Source organism: Columba livia, chromosome 3 (genome assembly GCF_036013475.1).
Source record: "Columba livia isolate bColLiv1 breed racing homer chromosome 3, bColLiv1.pat.W.v2, whole genome shotgun sequence".
In the NCBI taxonomy this organism is placed as follows: Eukaryota; Metazoa; Chordata; class Aves; order Columbiformes; family Columbidae; genus Columba; species Columba livia.
In genome coordinates, this window is record NC_088604.1 from 65,812,078 (window position 1) to 65,833,295 (window position 21,218).

The following is a 21,218-nucleotide window of genomic DNA, read 5'->3' on the forward strand; positions in this document are numbered from 1 at the left end:
GGGGCAGGGTTTTGTTCATCCCACAAACCTTTCCTGGCACTGTGGGGCAGGACATAAGTGCAGGATCAGGCATTCTGGCAGTTGTAGGAGAAAGGGGCCGCACATCAGCTGATGCTGCTGATGTGATGGATTAGTGAACAGAGAAAGGTTTGCATTGTGCTAAAAATGGAAGGATTACCAGCTGCCCTCGTTGAGTCAGGCTAGAGGGAGGAGGATGAGGACAGCAGCATGCTGTGGCACTGATCTGTACTAAATTTGCTGTCAGCATCCTACTTTACTGCTAATCTCACCCCTCTTCCCTCAATGAGAAAAATACTGGATACCTTCCAGGAGAACTCTTATTTTTATTTCTTCCTGTTTGCTTATGCTTTTTTTTAATATTAGTCTGCTAATTACAGTTTTAACTTTTCAATCCGAAGTAATTTCCAGCTAGAAAAGAGTTAGAGGTGTTATCTTAACTGCAAAGGAAGATCTTAGCCTGAAGTAACAATCAGAGGTGTTTGTGCATATGGATTTGGTAAATGCTGCAGCTGTGTGGCAGGACAGCACGTCCTCATCAAGATCCATTCCTGTGATATGAGGTGTGAGTTCAGATCCACCTCTAAAATTAATAAGCCATGTTGTTTTCTTTTCATCTCCTCAAAAAAAGGGTATACTGGTTGCTTATGTCGATTTTAGTACTTAGTTCCTTAGGGCTCCTGTTTCACTATTTTGATACAATTCAGCAGCTGAGACCCTTACATTTGACACAAGATCTGTTTCCCTAATGCCAAGATTTAGCATCATTGCTGATGGACTCTGGTGAGAACCAAGAAGCTTGCTTGGGTGCTTGCTGCCTCTTGCTCTCTGCTCTCCCCTCTGCTGAGGGCTGCCAGACCAGAGATTTGGTGGGAGCGAAGGTGTTTCCATACCTGCTGATGGTTGTGTTGGAAAGAGCAGGAGTTGAACCTGATTATGGCTCTGAGCTCACTTACTGGCTTGTGAGCAGGAGCAGCTGTGTTGCCACACAGATCCCACCTGCCAGCTCTGCCATGGGCCTGCAGCTGCTGAGCGGACGGTGGGGTACACATGCACCATGGCACGTGCTGCCCAAAGCTGATGCAGCTCCTGGGACTGTACCTAGCTGCTTTGCTGAGTTAGACTGCTGCCACTTCGAGGTTGCCTGGCACTTTGAAATGCCATTTGGCCAAATTAAATTGTATTCCTCAAGGAAATGGATTTGCATCAGCCAGACACCTTTGATTTTAGCAGAGAACTCAGCCTAGTAGTTGGAGGTGAGTGAAACCTCTCTTTTCAGAGTTGCATTGCAATCAGTGAAACTTCTCCCTGATGGATGAATCTAGAGGTAAGAATTCGTTTGTAGAGAAAGAGGAATAAAACAGGAGGCTTACATTACCTGGCTGCCAGGTGGTGACACAATGCAGTGGCTGCAGCACATGCAGGGCTCGTCATTTCTGAACAGTGCAGCTCTCCCCTGGCTCAGCTGCATTGGTAGTGCTCATGGGGGCAGCAGCTTTTCCCACACCCCAAAACTTCTACTATGGGCAGCAAAATTGGGCTCATGCTAATACAGGATAATGATCTGTGGTATTTTTTAAATACCTGCCAAGAGCTTTGTGGATTAATATTGGTATTTTTAGATCTAATTATAGATGGCTTTTACCAAAGAAAAAACACGAGATTGCTAAAACGTGTTTTAGTATGGTACAGCAGGACAAATTGTTCTGGACCACTTTCCATTAGCCTGTTGGCAACATCCCTTGGCATTTCAGTTTTCTTTTAATTTAAGGAAAAATACAAGCCCAAACTTAGGAGCTCAAATTCTGAAAATAGAGTAATTAACTAAAACGCTCTATTCCATGGATTTCTTTTGTCCTATATGGGTTAACCCTGAGGTCTTCAAAAAACAGGGCGATTTGCTTCCATATCTCACTGTGAATTAAATGCTTAATTTGTGTTTTCCCATTTGAAAAGTATTGTCTCTGTAAGACAGTTTGGTCATGTGAAAAACTGTTTAACATGATGTTCAAAGAAGGTAAAAGAAGCTTTTTGAAAATACCTTGATTTAAAAACCAAAACAAAACCAAAAAGAACGCCCCCCAAAACTAAAACTAAAACAACAAAACAACAAAAAAACCCATGCCCAAAGCAAAAAACAAGTAAACTGCAGAAGAGAATTAACAAACTTATGTGCTGTTTAGAACAGGTTATTTTTCTGGTTTGAGAGCAGACCAGTCTCCTTACAGCACCTGGGGCTGCTTGCCATGTGGGATCTGCTCAGCCACATCTCTGCTGAATGAGAGCCATGAAACATTTGAAGAGGTCTCCTGCTTACTTGTCAGAATCATGATTTGCTGCTTTATTTTCTGTCACATAATTATCTAGGATATTTGGCAACTCCACCTGAAAGGAGAAGAAGAGGCATTGTGGGTACATGGAGGAGCACTGCTTAGGGGAAATGATGAGAAGAACTTGACAAGTGAGAAAGCGTTTCATCATTTGTCTTCTCAGAAAGTTGCTCGGGAATTTAGGACAGAAGGAGGCTAGGAAGAATTTGGCTACCTCTCACTTCCACATTTTTCTTCTACTTCAGGGAAACAAATAGATTTTAAAAGCAGAAGTTTGAAAGAAAGGAGGAGTTCATTCAATGTCATGTCTTACTGTGCTTTTTTTAGACTGCAAGAATGACCTTTTCCCCATCTCTGAGCATGATTGTTGCATGAGGCTTTTATTTTGATTGGCACTTGTCATAGCTGTAAAGGCCAAACCTTATGGAGAGCTGAAATTAATACTACAAAACTATCAAATCTTAAAGTCCTGAAGGGGAAGTCTGATACTCCCTAGTTCAACCTCTCAAGCAAGGACTAGGTCATGCTACTACATTTTGTCAGCTGAGCCTATTTCTGATCAAGTGTTGGACATCTCCTGTGTGGAGACTACACAGCAGCTCTGGGTGCCTCCACTGGCTGTCCAACACCTTCTTGAGAGGAAAGTAAGGAACTTCTGCAACATTTCCTCTCATAGCAAATATGCACCTGACATACAAATATGTGCCAGTAGTCTTTGTCTGCAGAGAGGGAAGGTGATGGAGGAGATGACTTTTTTCTTTTCTTTCTTAAGTCCCTAAAATCACAATAAGGTTTTGTAACCTCCACAAAAGGGAGAAGCTTATTTAGAAATGCTGTTAGCCTGTTCTCATTGGAATACTATACCATGAACTTGAAAACGTAACTTAATTTACATGGATAATGTTATTGTGTTAGTTAAATGTGTGAGGGCAAAGAAAATGAGTGAGAATTTATTTGACATACTGTTGAAGAAACAAATAGCTCTTATTGGAGACAAGGAATAAAACTCGCTCTCACCCATTTAGTTAAATATACCATTGAGACCAAAGTCCATGGAGCTTTTTGGATGGAAATGAAGTTAGGGCTACCAGACTTCATATTCAATTATTCATTTAAATTAATTCACTGAGAAACCAAAATCAGAATCAGATGTTGTGATTTCCTCAGAGAGAGGGGACAATGACTGAGATCCTGATGAGGTATCCGGAGTCCTTATTATGTTCTGATATATTTGATTTTCAGGATTGTGACTTAAGGAATGAATTTGACAGAGGAACAACAATGAAAACAGTCCTACAGCTCACAGTCAGTAATCTGAGTTGTTTGGGAGATGGATGTGAGCCAACAAAAGTCTTCCTAGGAGTTACCCATGGGATCTCAAATTCATGCCTTCCTACAACTCAACCACTCAAACTGTTTTATAATGTACCACTGTTCCACTGTTAAAAAAAAAAAAAAAGCTCATGCAGGTCAAGAAGCTGAGAATGTGAGATATTTGATGTCCCTCCTTCCCTTCCAAGGTCCAGCATGTTTCTTTCTCCCTGTGGAGAAACAGCAAAGGAAAGAAGCACTTCAGTGGACTCTGCTGATTTGTACGAGCTCCTCTGCACACTCTGACAGACCAGACTGTGGGAGCAGCTGTTGCTAGCCTGCATACAGATGGCTGAGTATGCTTATGCTAAGATTAATTACTTTCTAAAGTTAATCAACTTCTACCCCTTTAAAGCCACATGGTGAATAGCAGTGAATACTGCCTCCCCAACAACTGATGCAAGCTTTTTCATGCATAGGCCCAGTGTAGCCTTCAGATGGGCTGGTAGAACATTGATGTGTATTTTCTCTAGGGCAGGCTGGGCCCTGGACACCCGAGTACTTGTGGTCCTTTGCCAGCTGTGTTTCTTCTGTTTGCTTTGGCCACCAGTGCCTTCCACATAGCTGAGGTGCCTATGCTGCACTGCTGAGTGTGTTCATGACGTCTTGCATTTCCACTGACTTCAATGCAGATCTGCCCTTTTAGCAAGTGCGGTAAAAGGCTATGTTTAAAATTGAAATAAAATTTAAATTTTATGTCCTGTATTATTTAAAGAAGAGTTTGAATTATTTTGACATAGCCTGGGATATATCTGCCACAAGGAATGCTGAAGATTTGTCCTCACAATCACCTGAGAAAATGTTTAAAATTTCTGTGTTCTGATGGTTTGGATATGATCTTTTTGAAGAAGTGTACTTATGTACAGGCCAGGCACCAAAGCTGCTAGTATTTTACAATCTTTCACCTTCAGAAATATAATTTTGAACAACCTTGTTCACTAGATTGATAGCAGCAAATGACATTTTCAGCAATGGATCTCAATTGTTCTTCTGCATACAGGTGGTATCTGTTAGGACTGTTAGGACATTATGAACACAAAAGGCCAATTTCTTTGTCAGGAAACAACATTTCCTGAATAATTTATAGCTAAATACTTCTCATAGGTGAATAAAGTATTAATACATGGATGAACCCATCATTTAGTTTCAGTGATAGTGAGTCACTTCCCTTGTTTTTGTTGGTCATTCAACAGCAAAAGAGAAGAAGATATCTCAAATGGTGTGAAGTTTCCATTTTATTTTTTTTTTTTTTTAATTAAATGGGCTTCTGATTGCCAGTAACCCTTCAGCATTAACACTGGAAGTGACTCCCTTTTCATGCCACTTTTGAAGAGTTTTTTCATTTGAAATAAATTATCTCCTATACGTAATAAACAACGTCATTTGAGAAAAAATATACTACTTTAAAAAAATGTAAGTCTCATGCTGTCCAAAAGGCTGGCTTTCACTTTAGCTTCAGGAGCTGTTAAAGCTACAGAAGTAATGTACATAAGTTTTTGATATGAGATAGATACAGACATGTAAGTCTGGTTTGTGTACCTGTTGGGAGGATCACCATAGTATCTTTGAAAACCTCTCTCTCCCCCTTTACATAAACGTTTTCTGCAGTTACTAATCTTCAAGTACTTTAGTCATAGACAAATGGAAATGGGGGAAAAGAAGCACGAAGTATTTTTGAAAAACCTCGCAATCTGTTGGGAGTTGAACAGACTTGTAAACACTGTTCTCATATTCCACTCAGTCAACTGCCACAGCACAGTGCACAAAGGTGGTGATTTTTTAAAGTGGGTTTACAAAACCTTCAGGAGAGTGCCAAGATCCTACACCTCTGATAATAACACTGAGTCTTCATTTTATTGACAGCCAGCCTGATGGCCTTTGAAACTCTTAGCTCTGAACAGCCTGTTTTGAAACATAAACCAAAATCCCTGTCTAGTGCAAATACCATCTAAGAAGCCCTTGTCAGCATACTTGGCCTTACTTTGTATTGCCTTTCACTTGCGAGTCCTTTGGAAGGCTTTGGGGAAGCCCAGATCTGGCTGAATGCCTGATTCCAGCCTCTTGCATTTGCCATACTGCTTTTCCAGGCTCTGCATCATTTTCTCATATTGTGCTCATGCAACAAAAATCACACCAGGTTCACTCTAGAGTACATGTCTTACTCGTGCCTATGGGATAGGGACACATTCAGAAGTTTTTTCTAGATTGGGACTGTAGGGGGAATGCAGATTTCCCCTTGTCTGAGATGTGCGATAAGTGTACTTTAGATCAAGACTTTGAAGAAAACAGGGAAAAGAACAGAGGAGGAAGGCAATGCAGCAAATATGCTAGGGACCCGATAGAGCTTGTGATCCCCCCACAAGTGCAACCAAAGTAATTACCCTCTTGATTTCTGTGCTTCTGTGGTTAGAATTAAAGAAGCCTTTGTTATACAGGCTAAACTGAAACTAGACAGCTGATTTAGTAAAACAACAAAGTTCTTCATCAAAGGCAGCATGTTAATGCTTTTCATTTATCAAAATATGTGCCATGGATACATGGAGTAGGACGAAGTACAATAAACAAAAAGTCTGTATTATAAATACAGACAAGAAGTGTTCAGCCTTATTATGTTACTAAAGACTCAAAGTTCAAGATTTTTCACCACTGCTTGGACTAATGGTGTACCTCAACATGGACATTCTTTCAAGAGAACTTAGTTCAAATGTTGTTTGGGATCTAGAGATATTAGCTGGCTCTAGTGAGCAACCCTACTGCAGGAATCTGGCTCAGTTTCAGGTATGCAGGAACTTAAGACTGTTTATCCAAAAGCTTGAATCAGCCTCACTTGCATCTGAGCAGTCTTGGCCAGCAATCAATCAGGAAAGTGGAATTCTTCACCAGCAGAATGCTGGGGGCAGGGACACGTTTTACAGACAGGGAGGATGTGAGATGCCATTGCTGGGCTGTGAGGAAAGGAAGCTGTTGCTATGAGGAAGGAACACAAACAATCAGGTCACTTTGTCTTTGAAAATAACAGCATGGCTGCGAACCTGGACATCTCCCTAACCTGGGACATACTGTAGTTACGCTTTTGGCAGTTTTATTACTTTTCTGCTTACTTGTGTTCTTGAGTGTCTGTTTTTCGTACCATTGCTTGTTTCCCAGCAAACCTATGGACAAAATAAAATTGTTGCTGACGGTATAGAATTTGTGTGAATTCAGATTCCAGTACAGGATATGGCAATAGAAACTAAAATCTGATTTCTGCTGGGACAAAGGTTGGAGACTGTGAAACTGTAAAGCTCTGGGTTCTGCAAAGCATGCCAGGACCTGATTTGCAAGTCACAGGTGTCAAAAGGCTTCACCTTTTCATTCATATTCTTCAGTAAAAGGAGGGATTTGAGTGGCAGTCACAGTGTGGAAAGAGAAGTGAAATATAAAAAAGGAGAGAAATACTGGGGCTTGAGAACTGGAATTCAAGTATTAGAAATGTAACTTGGCTCAGTTATTGACTTTTTGTATGGCCTTGGACAGCCTGTTTTATAAAGTGGGGAGGGGAAACTGGCACAGGAGCATCTGAGGATTAAAAGATGTTTACAGAGTGCTTTGTACTTGCATCATTTTATCTTTTTAAAGTGTTTATTAATTTTGAGCTAGTCTTTTATGTCACTGTAACAGCACTGAACTTTCCTCAAGTGAATCTATTTATTTACAAAAAAATTCACATGTACATAAATAAGACACAATGTTCTGCACAAGTTCTAACCAGTTATAGAAGTCTTGAGATCATCTCAGTTGGACAGGGTGATCATTGTAGATGCCTTCCAACTGAAATATCATTCTATTCTATTCTATTCTATTCTATTCTATTCTATTCTATTCTATTCTATTCTATTCTATTCTGTTCTGTTCTGTTCTGTTCTGTTCTGTTCTGTTCTATTCTATTCTATTCTATTCCATTCCATTCCATTCCATTCCATTCCATTCCATCCTATTCTATTCCATTCTATTTGTGGATATTCAGTGTTGAAGAAGGTTGGAATCCCAAGCAGGGGAAAACTCTTTATGGGATAGCTGTCTCATGAAGACCTTATTTGTTAACTGCTTAGTTAAGGAAATATTTATTTGACTAAGAAATATACTTTATGTATGTTTTCTAAGTGTTTGTCTTTTGAATTCATGTTAACTTAATGACGTCTTCTGTGGCACAAAGTCCCAGGAGTGTTTTGTAACAGACGTTTCTGAGCATCCAGGCCCTGCTTTTCTGTGTGAGAACAGAGTGGAAGTGGGTGCTACTGGATTGTACTGCCTGCAGGCATTACTGTGCTTGTTTCAAGAGACAAGAAGCCACGTGTTAATCATCATTACAGTATGAAACTACCAGCTGCAGTCAGTTTAAGAGTTTGTGCAGATTCCTTTAAACCCACTAGTCTGCATGACCTGGGTGTGTTCCCTGGGAGACGCTGGCTCCCTTGAGCCACTCTGGTAAGATAGACTGTGAAGAGAATATGAAAGGGAGGAGGAAAACAACCTGAACTAATGATGATTATTGATATTATGGTGAACAAAATGCAACAGGTCAAGGGGCTAAAAAGATGTAGAAAGATATATGTTACCATAAATACATACTATGAACACACAAGAAAACCAGAATTCAGTCATAAAGTAAAACCTTTGAACAGAATGAACACTTTGTGAGCAGCTGCACAAATGTGGTCTATGACAGAGATGACACTACAGATACAGGAGATCATGCATGCATACAGAGAACACCTGGAGTTCTCCATGCAGTGGCTATAACGGAAATGTTTCTGTGCTCATCTGAATGGCTTGTGGAGCTCAGGAGCTCTGGAGACCAGCTGCTCTCAAAGTCTGATAGTCACAGCTAGTATCTTCCATTTTTAATTACATCGTATAACTGTTGGCTTTTGTAAAGCAGCTCTGAATATTCAGTCATGTGGCCTGTGTTTTGGATGGCTGGAGCCCTTGGTGGATTTGTGGCACCTTCTTTATATTTCACTAACTGCAAGTCCATTTTCAGTAAGCTTGGGGGTGAACCTAGCAAGGAGAGGGAATGAACATACTCGTGAAGGAGAAAGGTACACCCAGTTCTTTTCCTTGGATTTTTCAGGCATGAACTTATGAGAAAGACCTCTTCAGACTCATGTGTCTTGTGTCAGAGATCCACATTCAATGATGATGTATACAGATAACCAGGTCTGATTTCCAGGAATGGCAAGAGGCACAGCAAACTACAGACATAGGTGAGATTTGTGTGACAATCAGAAACTCTGAAAACCAGGCCCCTTGTATTAAGTGCTTACTGTCAGGCACCTAATCTTGAAAATGTTGGCTGAATGCCACAAAACTGTGCTTCTTTTAGAAAATGGAACCTATATTTTTAAAACTCTAATCTGTAGTGCTGGAACTTTGTAAACAATCTCAGATGTTTCCACTATAACATTAATGAGTAAGTAATTTACCAATGGAGAAACAGATTGGCTTGATTTTTCTCTTTGCCCTTTCTTCTGCAGTCAAGGTTGAAAGACTAGAGCTGAAATGATTACTAGAGCAGAATGCTCTCTGCTTTTGCCTTTACAGCTACAACCCTTCTAAGAGAGTGCTTCTCATTCCTGGCTATCATTCCTGGGGGTTGGCTGTTCTCACCCCAAACTATTTTTCAATTTGCTTAAAGTGCTTCCCTTGTGCATTTTTATTTAGTGTTTATGTACAACTGGGATGAAATGTGTTCTTAGGTTGTTAATGCAGATTGCTGTGGGCATGAAGGGAATGAAATCTTCATGGTCTAATGGTGCTCAAACACAGATTGAGTGAGATTATTATGAGGGAAGCATGGCACTTGTATTCAAGAGTGCTGTTCAGTCTCTGTGTTTGTTAGTGTTAGCAGTGATGATGGTTCTGTGTGAGAGTTATGGGATTTCATGTGCCAGAATTTAGAAGCGGAAATCGAAGATGTGCATTTATTTACTTTCTCAATGAATCCCATGAAGACTGAGCCCTGGTCTTGACTGCAAACTGCCAAAATGCTCACCTATTACTTTCTGCCACTGCTGCAGGCCTGATCAACCCTCACACTGCCACAGAGGAAGAGATCCAGCTGGTGTCTTTGCAGAAGAAATAACAATTCCTTTCTGTTGCATAACCAGCGGTATTAGACGCTCTAATAGCTGGGCTTAATGATCCAATGAGGCTTAAAACCTGACTGGGTGTGCATATGTTTGTCTTAGCATTTGGCACTAAAAGCACTCTGAAAAGCTAATTGCCTGCCTTTCTTTGTAGTTATGAGTGTAAAAGCTGTACCTTGACAAGAAATTTGCAGTATGCATAGGTGATGTTTACCACCAGCTCAGTAGTATCAGCAACATCTTTGTCTTAGCAAAGCTCTCTGGAAAACATTTTGGGTGTACTGCTGTCAGGGACATCAACGTTCATTGCTCACAAACATCCAGCATTTGGCAGAGCAGGTTAGTTAATGAAGAAAAAGGAATTAAGAAAACCATTCTGGCCGAGAAAAGATGAGAACCTGCAAATGGCAGCTTCAAGGTCACCCACAAAAGGGTAACTTGAGCATTACTTCTTTGGGCTCCCATGTGAAAACAAAGGGGCTGAAGGGAGGCACTGCCCTAATGACTGGAATGGCAGATGGAGGAAAGTCCCCAAAGCCTTTCCCTTTCTTGCCTTGTATTTATCTCATGTTGACCACCACAGGGGAAGGCTTTTGAAGGCAAGGATGTTTTAGTGTAACAAGAAAAGAAATGCATAAGCAAACCCTTGCCTGGTAACTGCTGGTATGGCCCAAACAAAACTGAGTATAGCTTCTGACTTGCTGGCATACTAGAAGTTAGTACATACTAATATATAACCAGAAGCTATTTCTTCAACTGTTTTCTTTCCCTGAAGCATATACCTCAGGGGGCCCTACTCCATTTCAACATGTAGACTATGTGTGATGAAGTAAGCCACTATCCCCACATTCCTGTGACTACCATATAACTATATTTTTCTCAGTCAGATCCTCCTTTTCTATGCTTTATGTACCATTGGGTAAAACATTAATATTTGAGTCCCTGCCTGCTATTTATGTATTATTTCTTGCCAGCCTGACCCAAGGAAAGCAAGTTTAGGAGTACCAAGCCGTTCTCAGACAGATAGGAGACTGGAGGCAAGTGTCAATGTCCAGGAGTAATATGACAGATTGAAGATGAACACTTCATCCATGTACAGCAGATGCACATGATCTGACTGGAGGCCTAACAACAGGGCAGAGGACTTGGGGATTGGTAGAAATAGGGATGCCCCATGTTGTGGGGAGAGAAGGGGTTGTGGATGGGACATGTTTTGACGCAGGAGTGAGGACAGCAGCCTGGAGAAAAAGGAGGAGTTGGGAAGCTGAGAAGTGGGAGGACAGCAAAGAGAATGGGGGCCTGGTTCCATAGTGAGCTTGGTTGGGCTGGAAAAGGGAGTTAAGAGGACTAGAGAGTTTTGGGGATGGTGAGGTTGTGTGTGGAAGGAACATTGAGAAAAAGGTGTGGGAGGATGGATATCCATCTTGGGAAATACTGAGAGGTTCTCAAGAAAGAACAGTGGGGATATTTGATCTCTGGAGTACTCTGAGACACGAAAAAAAATCTGTCAGGCAGGAAAAGTGCGACTGAGCTCTCTGAAATGTGAGGATCTTGCAATTAGGAGAGGATACCCTGCCAAATTTCTCCTCAGCTTCTGCTGTGGTTTGATGGAAGGAACCTCCACTGAACTGTTCTCTGCATGCTCTCTCCATTGCAGGACTGCAGGACGCTGAGTCTTTCCCGTTTTCATTAGTGTAGCAGCCCAATCCATTTTCAATTATGTAACATCTCTATGGCTAAAAGAGTGGTAGCTTCACTGTAAAGAGTTAGAAATTCCTTTTAGCTGTTACCATATGAATGTAATATAATGTAATATAATGTGTCATTATATAAACAGAGTTCAACTATATGATTTAGCCACTAGAAACACGAAGTGCCAGCAAAATATCCCTCATGCAGTGGAAAAGGAGCCCTTCTTCTCCTTCCCCAGTCTGTCCAAAAGCAGTCTAAGAAAATTACAGAAGTTAATCTCTGTTTCACTGGAAATAAAATTGCAGGCAAATGCCCTTCAGTAATGCATTCAGGCAGATTTCTACAGATAAAACTCAGTCCCTGGAAGCAGAAAGTCCATTTTACAGATGTTTGGAACACCATATTGATGTTGCCTCCTCCTCTGCAGAGGCACCACCTACCAGCCAACCTGAGAAGATAACGTCAGTTAATAGAAAGCCTGGTTAGTTTACAGCAAATTTTACTGGTTTTGTGGAAGGCAGTGCTACTTAGAGAAGAAAGGTTTGTAGCACTGTTAATTGCTATTTTTCCCAGGAACATTTCCCTTCCCAAAGACTGAAGGCCTTTCTCCCTACAAATGCGACAATGCTGTCTCTTTCTGCAGTGGGAAGAATGAAGCTCACCCTGAAGCAGCAATCTGCAACCCACTTTCTGAAGTCTCCTGGTGGTGGTGGAGAACTGCTGAGGAAAATGCTTTGGCAAACAGAGAGGGGAGCACACCATCTTACTGCTGGTACTCATCCTGTAACCAGTGCGTGCTTCTGTTTTTTTGGCTAATCTGTAGTCTGTACACTTCAAGTTTGTTTATACCTAGCAAGTAGGTTTATTGCTTGTTTTTGCTTCACTTACAGTTTGTTTGCATCCAGATCACAGTAGGTTCACTGGCAAATTGTACCCAATTTGCAATCTTCATTTAATTACCTTATTTGTTAATACCTTGTTTGCTATCTGTTTACAAAATTTGTCAGAGAGGCGTTTTTTGTTATTATGCAGGTCTGGATGAGAAGGAGAGGAGCTTTATACAGGTTCAAAATGTACATGGACTGGGCCTTATTTGCTCAGCTCTTGAACTGACTGCCATGTTAGTGGCATTAAAAAATGGGCCATATGTTTTAAGTGGGGAGAAAATGAATAATTCAACAGTAAGGGTCAAATAATCCTGCCAAGAAAAACCTACCAAAGAGGAAGTACACTGAGTTATAATTATTTGCATTGTAGATAATAATATCAATTATAGCTTCCAGCTGGAATCAAGCCTCCATACTTTTGGCTTCCATACAACCACAGAGTAACATTTCCAGTCACAACAAGTTTCAGCCAAATTAAGACAAACTCAGTTAGCAAAAAAAACGCAAATTTGCAGAAGCACAAGGTTGGACAATTAGGGACTGATGTTTGGATACAGTTCCATATGGCAGCTCAGTGACAATTAGTAGCACTAATAAACATTTATAATTAATGTAATTTTGCAAACAAAAAGTTTTAACCCTTCCCAAAAGCCGGATCAAAGAAAATCTCTAGCTGGGCACACTAGCAACCATCTGCATAGGATTAAGTCTGTGGTCTAAGTGAAATTGCCAACCCACAAGGCTTTGTTGTAAGTGTAATGCTATCAGCTTCTTCTAAAAGCCCCAATTTCTGCAGTCTGGTGATTATGTGGGAATCATATTTTCCTTAAAAAGAAAAAAAAAAGGTAAATCAGTAGCAAGGAGCATGCTGGCAGGTGCTTGGGCAAAAGGGGGTCAAACTGGTTTGAGGCAAATGAAGCAGCTACATTTGCAGACTGCTGGGGAACTGTTCCTGGCACAGAGCTCTGAAACCCAGGCTGGCACTGCCACTGTCCAGGCAAAACATCAAGGTGTACAGGGAAGAAATAATAGCAATAGGGCTAACCCCCTCCAGCGCCTCCAATCTCCCCTCTTTCTGTGGCAGCAGGAACAGCAATCCTGGCTTTTTGAGGTTCTTCCCCGTTTTCATTTTCCTAGTTTCCCTACATTTTTTGTGTCTTCCTCCACCCCTCTCCTCCTACCATAAAAGTAGCTTGGGTCCCTCCCACCTGGGGTTGCAAAATTCAGTTTTGCCTACACAACTGAAAAGCTTCATGCAGTTTCTGTCCCAGATGAGGTGACTAACTTTTCCATGGGATTGAGCAGTGAGGCTCTCACAGAACTGAGGAGGCACAGAGCTGGATGAAAACACCAGCCTCCTTTCTGTAAATGAAAATGTGGAAGTAGGGACATCAACCTCCTTGGGCGAGTTGTCAAGCATTCATGCATGTCACCGATCTCCATGGAGATGGCAAAGGCCTTGGCACTTCTTGAACCACTGCTTGAAAGAAATAATCTGCATATACTTCAAACAGCTCTGATGGTCCAGCCATCCTATACAGAGTTCTCAGGTCATGGGGAAACCGAAGTATGTGTCACTAATGGGACAGAGGAAGGTACCAGGGTAAGGTGAAGAAAGAAATAATGTAAGTGCCTCTGTGGTCGTCCATACAACTGTGGTCAGCTTTCTGGAGTAGCTAGTCTTGACTTTATCTTTGCAAGACAATTTTTTTTATTTCAAGGCAAATTCATCCTAAAAGGTGGTAGCAGTGAAGCCAGCCAGAGGCTTCCTGCTTTCTTGTGGCACCTGACCCTGCCCAGTGTGTGTTGGTTCACACCACACTGATTCTTCACCCTCCCTGTGTTGCTCACACCTGATAAAGCTCCTTTTGTAGGACAATAATCCATGATGTGATCACAACGGATTGCTATTTTAATAAGTGAGTGATGAATGAGTAGGAACACCTCTTAAGCCTTCCTTTTCTAGCTGGTAGGAGAAGACATAGCCTTCTCTTCAACTTCCCACCCTTTAGGAAGAAGAAACATTCTTTTCTTCTCCTACCTAAAGCATACAGCAAGAGGTCTCAATTTCCCTAGTGTGGTTGTGGTCATACTGAAAGGTGACCTATTTTTGTCTCCCATTAATGCACCCTTTGGGAAACAGATGTGTCTGGCTACCTCATCCTTCTTGGGGGAACCATGCATGCTCCCACTTTCAGATTACATCTCAAGTCTTCAACTTGCTTGTTTACTGGCAGGGTTAACTTGACAGGCCTAACTGGATTTGACACACACACACCCTTTATCTCTGTTGTGACAGCAGTTAATTAAAGTGACTCAGAAAACAGCTTCTCCAAAACAAAGTAGTGTTTATTTGCCAAAGGAACATCCAAAGAAGTGCCCTAAACAGCAAAGAGATGCAGCTTAGCTTGACCTGTTGGCAGGTCCGGCCCTGCCTCAGCTTGGTAGGGAAGCCTGCTACCTGCTACACTGCCTGACTGCCCAGATCTCCTCTCTGCTCAGTATTAGTGGCAGCTTATCCTCCTCCTTGCCAAACCAGTATCTTTAATGTGTAAAATCCACCTTGACCTCAGCTCTTGGTGTGAAGAAGCACCAGTGTGCTGTCTGCCTGAGAGAAGCAAGCCTGGAGTAGACCACTTTTCTTCAGAGGCACTCATATTGCCCCTTCTCTCCTTTCTTACATGCTTCCTGTTAGCAGTTTCATTGCATTTTAGCTTCTGGTGCTCAGAAAAAATAAGACATGTCAGACACAAACAGTACGCATTTTTCTTATCCAACCTAATTACGTTAGGAAAAAGAGGAGGATTCTCTTTCTTACTCTTAAGAGTAGGTGGAAAAGCATATCTTAGTGTCAAAACCACAATGTAAACAACAAAAACTCTTGAAACTGAGTCTCCTTCCACTTATGTCCACTTAAATGCTGTGGAGCCAGATGAACTCTGTCTTTGTACAGTCCTTTAGATCTGTGAAAGATCTGTGCAAGTTTGCTACTGCAGCTGCGCCTGGGAAATCTGCAGTAAGCGGCATTTCCACTCATGCAGCTCTGACACCAGTGGGACCACAGCAGGAATAGCGGTGCTGAATCACAGTCACCAAGGAGCGTGGAATTACTCACAGGTGTTTACAAGATAAAAATCAGCCTTCTGCATCTAAGGTGTCTCTAAAAGACATTTGCATTAGTGATGGGCCTAGTCTCTAATTCTGGGCATTTGACTGCCACTGTTCTGCCCATCACTGGTGGTAAGCACAGGGACTGAAAGGAAACACCACCCCTTTGATTAGGAAGATATGATGCCATCCCTAATCACTGCACAAATAAAACTAATTGTAGTACAGAAAATGCAGTTACGAAAAGAAAACATACCATTTCCTTCACATGAAGAATTTAGGTCTGGAAACTTGAGCAGGTATTGCTGAAACTGCTTTGATGACTGTAACTTCCGCACATTGCGAAGCAAGCAGGTCAGGGACTGTGGCTTAAAATAAACAGGCCCAAGCTGAAGAAAAGGAAGGTTCATTAAGTTCCTCTTGCTATGCCTACCTAGTCCTGTGAAGCTTTGGCACAGAAATCTGGAGGACCAAACTTAAGAAAAATTTCTGAATGTATAAAGTGAAATAGTAAGTCTGGTAGTTTCTGCCCTGTTTATTCAGTATGATAATCAAACATCATGTGTGAAAAAAGTAGAAACAGAGCGCCAACAGCTAAACCAAGACATGTCAGGTCACTGAGAAAGAAACATGACAAGCATATAGCATGTTACTGGTGATACTACATTTGAGGCCCCAAGATTAGTTTTATGTTTGATGGATGATTGCTGCATGTTAAAGAAATAAAAAGTTATTAAGGATCTGTTTTCTTTGTCCTTCTCCTACCTAGGTTCCTTATATACTTGGCTCACAATTTTGTGGAGGGAATTCCTCACCCATTTGAAAGACCTTACTAAAGTTACTAAAAGGAAAAGCTTTTTATTTTTTTTTTCAACATTTGCCTTTTCATTCTTTTTATTTTTTATTGTTCTTGGTGTATTTTCATTGTTTACACTTTTGGTTTTCAAATTTTAATACCAGGTTATGAAACAAATATTCTTTTTTTTTTTTTTTCATTGTGCAGTTTTGGGCACAGAGTATGTGAAAACTGTTATTTTAGTATTTCAAGCATTTTTGTATTCCTCATATAGCTGTGAATTCTGTATGCATACAATTAAAAAACATTTTTTTGTGATGTTCACAGTCACACCATTCTTCAACTTATGACATGGGGAATGCTTGAATCATGATTCTTTTGTCATACTTCTGTCCCCGCTTCTCTGAAAGTCTGTAAACTCCTACTTTATTCAGGTATTAGGGAATGCTCAGAATCCTCTTGAGCCTCAGTGGTAATTAAGACCCATTTGGGACATGACAACACTCTGAAAACAGATGAGATTATGGAGAAAAAATCCCTACAGAATCATAATTTTTGCCTGAGAAAGAAGTTTGTAGACAGCAGTTGCTCTATGCCAAGGTTACTGTGCCTGACTGGAATCTCAGAGCAGTGTCTGGGCATGGGGGAATTGCAGGACCATGGGCTGACTTCAGTTTCTGGAGCAAGCCTTTAAGTGATTAGCTTCTTTGAGCTTCATAGGTGTTGGAATATGATGTTTTAATCCTTTTTTTTTTTTTTTACAGCTTGCCTTCCTACTAAAACATAACTAAAATTTGTATCCTAAGCTAACAGTTGAATATTAGCCCTTGATTGCCTTCTGGTTCTAAAGAAATGCCTTCTAACACTGTTTTTTTGGGTTTTTTTTGCTGTTGCTCAGGAATCTGCTGGCATTTAAAATCCTTTATGAGGTGATGTCATTTGTCTGAGAAGAAAATAATTCTTGCCTGAAATGTGACATGGAAAGTGCTGGTGCCGCAAAACCATAATTTTTATGTTTGGACTTTATTTTCACATTGATTTTATTTTATTTTTTTAAGAAGGAAATAATGACAGAAATAACAAAAAACCCACATTATTTATATTACAGTTTCTAAAAAAATAGCTTTTATTGAAACAGAACACAGAATTGCAATCCACTGTACATAGTGATCAGGAAAGGCTTATTCCTAAAGGACACACCCTCAAAAAAAAAAAAAAAGGCAGAATAGGGATTTTATAAATGCTATCAACTAACATTTTATCTTCAATTGATCGAAATGCAGTTTATCTTCCTGATAGAGAAAGAAGACGCCCTTCCTCTGCATCCTGTGATGTGCACGTATTTCATGTCAGGAGAGCTTTCTTGTGCAGGTCAGCATACAGCTGATGTATTATGCTCAACATGTAATTAAGATTCAGGTAAGTTAACAGACTTTCTATATTTTAAAAGCATCTAAAAGTAAAATAAGGAATACATTTCTTTAAGAGCTGAGAAATCCTGATCTCTGTTTTTTGCTTCCCTGCTTCTGAGCAACTGCACAACCATTTAGGCTTCCTGATTGCCTAAACATTATCTACAAACTTGTAGCAAAGCTGTTGTGATTTATGCACTTTGGATGAGTCACTTCTATGAAATTCCACTATAACATGGGGGTCCCATGCTGAGACAAGAGAACTTCATGTGGCATGAGAGATGTGTGTGAATGAAGCTCTTTTCCAATATTTTTCCCAGTTATTTGTGATGAAGGGTTCTCAGTGTCTGTGTATGTGAATGTGCAAGCATGTTAATATGTCTGTATATATTTATGCATTAGATATTATTTATATTTTAGCTCTTTCTCTCATTACTATAATGTGCAGTCCAAAATCAGTACAATACAGCTTTTTATTTCAGAATTTATTGCTGCTCTGAAACCATTATTGGTAATTGGAGGAAGATGCTATTTTCTCATTCTTTACAGATCTCCTTTACAGACTGCAGTGGATTAAAGTTGTTATGGTTATGGCCTGATAGCTAAATGAGATGCTTACTCATTTAATATTAATCTACACTGGAGACAGTAAGAGTTTTTAAAAGGTTTCCTTCCCTCTTTGTGTCAGGAAACTTCTCTGTCAGTCATTTAAAAAAACATTTTTGAAATCAAATTTAAACAGAACATTAGGTATGCAATAGTAGGCCTACCAGTTAATCTGAGTAGATATTTCTGATGAAGATTTTCTGTTTGCCAGTTTCAGATTCTCTTCCTATCAGATACCACTGGGACAATCAGTGACATTTCAGTTTGTAGGTTGGGCTTTAAAAATTTATTTATTTCCTTTCTCTGTACATGAAAAAAATACAGTGAAATCTGGTTTGTGGGAATATAATTTAAAGCAAATATTTATAGATATATATTTCCTTGTCACCTTAGAGGTAAAACATTTAGTTATCCATTATTATTTATGAGGTAGACTAGTAATCAGAAGAAAAATCTGCAGGTTATTCTACATGAGAAAGTTGCCAGAAAACTGGTTAGGTTTACCAGTCTTTCTGTAGTGGTATGTCAGAAGTGGCACATGAGAGCTGCCATTCATTGTATCATAAGGGTTATTAAAAATACTGTTTTTCTAGCAAATTGAGCTTCACTCCTAGACTGAAGATTATGCTGGCAATAGCTTTCCCCCCTCTCAAAAGTTTCCCACCATAATATCAGCTAATATTTCAGTGGTGGTAGTATTGAAAGCAGTAGCATAGACCAAGTTCAGATGGTTTCCAGTGATTGACTTAAAATATTGCCAGTATGTTGCCTAGATGGGCAGGTCATCACTTGAAAACAGTTCTTCTTTCATGCCTGTTAAGTAGTAGAATTGTATATCCATTAAGTATATCCATGTTATAATGATCTAGGTCTGGTTATGCTTTGCTGTGTCATCTTCAGTGACAACATTTTTAGCATTTTAGGTATTGATCCAACCCAGTTAGAAAACAGTTTCCTGCAACGAGATTTTGCATCTTTGGTTTGTGCCTGGCCTGTGCATCTGTCATACAGATTTATCTCCAAAGCCCCCAGCACGTCACTCGCTAACATACGGATTTTGACTGGTGTAGGAAGAATTCAGGACATACTACAAACATTGCAATATATTAAACCTATTGTTGAGCCTGCAGAGTTCTTTAATTTAGATTAATGAGATTACTGCATATTGACTGCAATAATCCTTTACCATAAGATTAGGCAACTAACAAAGATGTAAAAAGGCATTTGCAGGGCAGGGAGAGCGGCTGGGCTGTCTCTTAGAGGCTCTAATGAAACCACCTTCCTACAGCTCCAGCTCTAAGGCACTCCAACCACACTAAGGTTCTCCTGGTCTTCAAGCATCTATCACACCACAGAGGAAATACTGCCATTTCCAGGGAGCTGACATGCACCATTGTTTCTGTCAACAGATGGGACATTGATGGGATCTAGCCATGTGCTACAGGGCTGTTTGTTCTAGAAATACTTGTTTCCAGGGTTCAACTTCAATGAGTGTTTATGCCCTGTTGCCATTGCGGAAGCTCAAAAATATATTTCAAAAGCTGTCACAACCTTTATGAAACATTCAAGTGATATTATTATTGCACTAGCACTGTCCCTGTCCCTGCCTGTACTTGAACTGCACCAACATTAGTGACAGCGGGAAGCGCCAAAAGCCTGAGAAGACTCAGGGTGCTTTCAGCCATGGAGTGGCTCCATGCCATCCCCCAGAAGGATGGACCCCGCCTTTGCTCTGATGGAAGGATTACCTGTGCTGCCAGGAGAAACTCCTTTGCTCAAAGCACTTCTAAAATAAAATCTATTGTAATTTGTGACTCCCTGGTTTACCATGGAGATAAGTGCTGATTCAGGGATGGTGGAATGGACCACCAGCCTCACCCCACAATTTGTGCTGTACCTTAATCTACAAAGACCCATTGGGAAACACATACAGACATCTGCAAATCCTAGAGGGACAGTGCAAATTGCAGTGAGTCAGCTGTATTTGCATTATAGTGAAATGTGGAGATTCTGGGCAATGGGAATTGCCAATTTTGTGACATTCACCACTGTCCTCCATGTGCCAGTGCACAAAGAAATATTTCCCACGGTTGAGTGAGATATTAAGTTCTGTGGGGAAGAGCAAGACATTGTGGGAAAATGTGTCATGTCACATACCTAATACTTGGCAAGTCTGAGGTAATAGTTATGCCTAAGATAACAGCAGCTAGCACAGTGAAAATAGGTTGGGCATGCAAAATATTCACTATACCCTGAGGTCCTCAAACACTTCTGTGATTAGATATGCTCACCTTCAGATCAAATGAGGATTAGAGGAAAGGTGTAGCTGGCACATGTATCAAAAAGGAAATTTAAAAAAATAAAAAAAAGAGTCCTTAACCTGCTGAGTTCACAAGCATAGGGTAGTAAAAATAGCAAACTGAAATTCTTCCAAAAAAGACAGGTGTGCAAATAGTTCCTGCTGAAGGGAGGTGTAATACTGTTTACATTGCTGTTTTTAAGCAAGACTTCACTTTGCCACCTCCCAAAGCATAAATATTAAGATTTTTAATGAAAGCAGCTGCAGTACATCTAAGAACAAGGATAGTATCTTTGGATCAGACTATATCAGCACAGGCTATGTTAACCCTGCAAGTCAGGAACGATTAATAAAGTAGTTTGCTTTTTCTGGTTCTATACTCAATAGCAGAGATTAACAAGGCAGCAACATTTTAGACTTAATTTTCTGTGTGTTTCACTCTACATTTTGATATCTATAGATAGATGCAAATATGTAGCTGAATAATTTGGTTTTAATTAGATCTTCTATTGCTCCAAAAGAAGCAAATTTGGGGAAATCTTCTGGGGAGGATAATGGCAACAAAGTGGTT

General features: G+C 40.4%; 1 long non-coding RNA gene across 1 annotated transcript in view; it reads left to right on the top strand.

Annotated features, from left to right (window-relative positions):
* The window catches only part of LOC135579069 (uncharacterized), a 44,154-nt gene that overhangs the window by 10,431 nt on the left and 12,505 nt on the right, over positions 1-21,218 (top strand). Inside the window, exons 5-7 of the long non-coding RNA XR_010471426.1 lie at positions 8,833-8,965; positions 12,183-12,329; positions 17,630-17,749. This is a non-coding gene — a long non-coding RNA (uncharacterized LOC135579069). The remainder of the gene's footprint in view (positions 1-8,832; positions 8,966-12,182; positions 12,330-17,629; positions 17,750-21,218) is intronic.